Source organism: Sciurus carolinensis, unplaced genomic scaffold (genome assembly GCF_902686445.1).
Source record: "Sciurus carolinensis unplaced genomic scaffold, mSciCar1.2, whole genome shotgun sequence".
NCBI lineage: Eukaryota > Metazoa > Chordata > Mammalia > Rodentia > Sciuridae > Sciurus > Sciurus carolinensis.
This window is the reverse complement of record NW_025920160.1, coordinates 864,931-870,267: the sequence shown is the minus strand read 5'-3', so window position 1 is coordinate 870,267 and position 5,337 is coordinate 864,931. Positions and strand designations below refer to the sequence as shown.

Below are 5,337 nucleotides of genomic sequence, written 5' to 3'. Positions count from 1 at the left end.
AGCATTTTTTCGCCCAAGGTAATCTTTCTTCTGGATTTTCTATTAGGCCATTGATCCAAAATTCTGTAATGCCGCCTACGTTAAAAAAAAAAAAAAAAAAAAAAAAAAAAAAAAAAAAAAAAACCTGTAATCTAACCTTGTCAGCTGTGCAGTGTACACACAAAGACTTGGGAAGACCCTCACCTGGGCCCAGTAAGGTGGCGAAGGATCATGGAAGTCAGTTCATTCCTGGAACAGGCTTCTGCAGGCTTTGTTCCGATGGCCTGGAGAGCACTGTGGAGGCGCCTGGGGACTTGAACACGGACTTGGAGAGGGAGGCAGGGGTTGGAGCGGTGAGCTGGGGAAGGGCCTCAGAAGGTGGAAATCCAGGTTCAACATGGTGCCAAGCGAACTTCTTTCAAAATTAAGGGTGGGGCCCTGGGAGCAGGGGCTGGATACTCCGCCAGTGCAGAGCAGGAGCCCCGCCCCTGGGCCCCCTGCAGGGCCCATCCAGGCCTCCAGGAACTCATGATCGGCGTCTTCCTCATAGGCCTCTTCTTGGATGGCGATCTCTGGGACAGATTCGCAGAAGAATCCCTGCTCGACCACCACGTCCTCCCCGGGGGTGCTCAGGAAAGCGCCCAGTTCTGGGCCATCAGGCGCTTCTCCCTGGCCACCTGGGCCTTGGTCTGTGGCGCCCACGAGGCCCTCGGGGATCAGGATGAGGGTGTGTCCTTGGAGAGACACGCAGGACCGAGGTTGGCGCGGGCTCCAGCAACAGATCCACGTCGTCCAGGGGAACCTGCAAGGCGCAGCCCTTGGTCAGGACCACCACGGAGATGAGCGCGGTGGTGTCCGCGGGGGCGCCAGCCGAGTCTTGTAGGCTGCGCGCCGCCTGGGGCTAGGCGGCGTCGGTGGGGTCTTCTAGTCGGGGGCGCTGGGTGGGGCCGGGTCCTCCGGGTTGTGGTCCCCACCAGGGCGCAGGGCAGTCGCTGGGGCTGCGTGGCCGCATGCCCATCAGGTCGAAGGCGCTGTGGTCTGCGCTGTGGGGTCCCGGCAGGGTGAGTGCGGGGCTCAGGCGGCGTGGTGCTGCCCGCGGTGAAGGACAGGTCTGAGCGGTAGGCGAGGTGGGCTGAGCGGGAGGACGGACTGGAGTCCTGGCTTCTGGAGACCCGCGCCTGCTGCTGGGCTTGGCCTCGCACCTTGGAACTTTGGGTCTTTCTGCAGACCCGGATGCGCTCTGGAGGGCCAATTATATTGCAAGCGACCCAGCGGAACCCGGGTGTCAGTCTTGATAGTTTAACTTTGTTAATTAAATAGATTATGTTGTTCCCATATTTTAAAACCTATTAGAGGGGTAAAATTCATTGACTCTTGTCTGCATCTCAAGTAAAATAATACTGATTTTTAGTGTATGATTTGTAATGAAAATAAATTATCTCGCATCAGAGAAAAAATCCACATTTTTTCTCAAAGGGGGTAGTTTCAGGTGAACAATAAGAGCTAAAATCTGTATCATACATACCTTTCCCTCTTTTAACATTTTTGTCTAAAGAAAAAGTTTAACAAATAGGATTTATGCTTGAGACCTATCTCCTTGGTCTCATGGTTTTGACTGACCAGTGAGAATTCAGTATTAAAGATCAATTCCTTATTTTGCAATTTGGCTTTAGACCTAATTGCCAGTTCATTATATTTTTCTTCCTATGATGAAAGCCACTAAATAAGCAAGTGGGCTTGGAATCAAGATGAATTTTTTTTTTTTTTTTTGGCCAGACATGGTGGCACACACCTATACTCCCAGCAGCTTGTAAAGCTGAGGTAGGAGGATTGAAAGTTCAAAGCCAGCCTCAGCAAATTGCAAGAAACTGTAACTAAATAAAATATAAAAAAGTGATGGGGATGTTTCTCAGTGGTTAAGTGCCCTGATTCAACCCGAGTACAAAACTAAAAGAAAATTGTGTCTAATTGTAAAGTCCATACACCTCCACTACACCACATAACTCATACAACTTTTCTTATTATTTTAGAACTTGGTGGCACTTAATCAAAAAAGCAGAATTTCTATGAGTGTGTGTTTTGTGAGCATATATATAATTATTAATATATTTTCCTTGCTTTCTGGTATCTGAAATGGAATAGAAAATGGCCAGCATTTTGAGGGAGAAAATCTACCTCTGGAAGCTTTCTGTTTAAAGCTTCCTGCTTTCACTCAGGGTAGTATCTTTCCTGCTTTTTGGACCTGAGAAGAAATATGGGTAAGGAATTGTATTCCTTACCTAAAAGAAAAGCAGGTAAGAGACTTGCTTGAATCTATGTGTATACATATAATATGCACATATATTACATATAAACAAAACCTTGTATATATCTGATTGTTTATGTGGCTCTTTTTCTAGAATCTGGGAAAATCCTGGTTTAGTTTAAAACAAGAAATGACACCAGCCAAATGAAATCTGAACCCTCTTTTGCAAACCAGAAGAAAATACAGGTTTCTATGTCATTTTCTAAACATAGTTCAACATGGGTGATAGAGGCATGGGCAGATAACTCTTATTGGGGACACAGAGTAAAATCACTGTAAGGAAACACAATCAGATGTACCACCTTTAACCACCAGAGAATTGGAATTTGGAATTTAGACAAGGAAGATTTATACTTTTTTGTTGGAATTGAGAATGGCATTAATGCCTACAGTGAAGTTTATTTTAAGATTTTGAAAGTAAATTTATGTGAGTGGCAGATAATGGTTAAACAATCAGTATCTGCTCAGTGTTTCCCAGGTGCTTTGTCAGCTGTGGCCACAGCACATACATGTATTACTAGCCTCCATGAGGAGCACGATTCATCTGTATCCTCTAAAATTATTCCCATTTTAGAGATGAGAAAACATAGGTTTCTGGATATTAAATGACAACTTAGTTGCACAAAGAGAACTACCCAGAGGCAGAACTATATGAAACCCCTTCCAAGCTCCTCAAAGGTTGATTTGCTCCTGATGTGGAGGATGTGTCAGGAAAAATATTATTTTCTCTCCATTTGGAAGAGAGTATCTAGGGAAGACATCCCTGGAGAAAAATATATTTTTTTTTCCTCTTTCATGTTAAGTAACTCCTGAAACTGAACTATCAACCTAGATTTGTTCAAGTTAAATGCTTGGAGATTTCAAGGTGCAGAAAAGCACATCACAGGCCCAGAGTCTGAATATGCTCAGAAAAGAAATAAATCTAAAAGTCTCATGAGAAATTTTGAAGAAGAAATATGTAATTATTTCTAAAAAATATATGTCCTTTAGTTTCTATCTCTACTATATATCATTCATAAAACAATAAATTATGATGCATATATCTAGGATTTACCAAATCTTATCCTATATAATTTTGTGTTAAAGTCCAAAATCTGGAAAAAAAGAATGCATGATTCACTCTCAAAAACATTAAAAAGAATCTTCAAGGAAGAGGAGTGGCTGATTTGGTGAATGTGTCATTCAAGAATTTACTTAACAAATGATTTTGAGTAAAAATATTCATTTTTCTGCATCCACAGGAAAGTGAGATTTTCCTTATTTATATTTCCTGTTAGAATTGCCTAAGAGAAGCCCTAGAATTTTATTCAAAATAACCTTCAAATACAAAACATACAAGATACCTACAATAAAACCCAGGGGTACAAAATATAAGCTTTTTTTTTTTTATTAATTAGTAGCAAAACCTTTTTTTTTTGCCTTGAAATCCAACTCTATATGGCTTTTTGGATATGTTTTCTTATCTTTGAAGACAGAAACCACAAAAGAAATGCAGGCAAATAACTTGAGCTGCCAATTAATACAGGGAATATCTATATCTAAGTGTTCAATAATCATAAATATTTCAAAATCTAAAGAAATATTAGAAATATTTAGAGAAATATAAAATAAAATTCCACCATAGACAAACTATAATATCAATGGTGATAAAAAAATGAATATTCGTAAACTCAGAAAGAGTTTGTTATCAATTGTGAAAGCTCTTGCTATTAAAGATATATGATGCTTACTGTCAGAGAGACTTATAGAAATTACAGCATAGGTGACCGTGATAACATTTAAGAACACAACAGTACTCATCCAAACACAAACCTTACAAACCCAAGGGCATGATTCAAGTGAGTGCACATCTTAGAAGACATAAAAAATAATCTGTAGGAAAAATGATTACTAGGAGACAGTCACATCTTTAGCTATATTATGTCCAGTTTAAGAAATATAGAAACACCATGTTTAAGTTTTATATATGTACAATATTCATGTTTTATTTCACATGTATAGAAAGAAAAACTGTATAACTTATGAGAAAATAAAAATCATTGGAAGTACATAACACACTTACACATCCCATGAGCTAATGATAGAACTCATCACTACAAAGAAGAAAATTTTCTCCTAAATTAACCTACAATGTATCTCAGTAAAATTGCTATGTACCTATATGAATATATGAGTAAATTCTACTTTTATATGTATTAATAAAGCAATAACTTATACAAGTATAAATAAATGGAAAAGAGGAAAGGGTAAGAAGAGAGGAAAAAAGGAACTACTGGTAATAAAATGGAGCAAACCATATTCCATGTTTCTTTTTTTTTTTTTACATTTAATCCAGCTAATTTTATTTTTTTATTTATTTATTTTTTTATATTTATTTATTTATTTTAATTGCATACAAATGGGATACATGTTGTTTCTCTATTTGTACATAGAGTCAAGGCATACCATTTGTGTAATCATACCTTTACATAGGGCAATGATGTTTGTTTTTTTTTCCCTTCCCCCCACCCCTCCCACCCCTCTTTTCCCTCTATACAGTCCTTCTTTCCTTCATTCTTACCGCTCTCCTTATCCCTAACCCTAAACCTAACCCTAAACCTAATGCTAACCCCTCCCACCCCCCATTATATGTCCTCATCCGCTTATCAGCGAGATCATTCATCCTTTAGTTTTTTGAGATTGGCTTATCTCACTTAGCATGATATTCTCCAATTTCATCCATTTGCCTGCAAATGCCATAATTTTATCATTCTTATTGCGGAGTAATATTCCATTGTATAAATATGCCACAGTTTCTTTATCCATTCATCAACTGAAGGGCATCTAGGTTGGTTCCACAATCTGGCTATGGTGAATTGAGCAGCAATGAACATTGATGTGGCTGTATCTCTGTAGTATGCTGATTTTAAGTCCTTTGGGTATAGGCCAAGGAGTGGGATAGCTGGGTCAAATGGTGTTTCCATTCCAAGATTTCTGAGGAATCTCCACACTGCTTTCCAGAGTGGCTGCACTAATTTACAACCCCACGAGCAATGTATGAGTGTTCCTTTTTC

The 5,337-nt window shown here is 39.6% G+C and overlaps 1 pseudogene; it reads right to left on the bottom strand.

Annotated features, from left to right (window-relative positions):
* Positions 1-222: 222 nt before the first annotated feature.
* On the bottom strand, positions 223-997 carry LOC124974656 (proline-rich protein 23C-like; annotated as a pseudogene).
* Between the last annotated feature and the right edge of the window lie 4,340 nt (positions 998-5,337).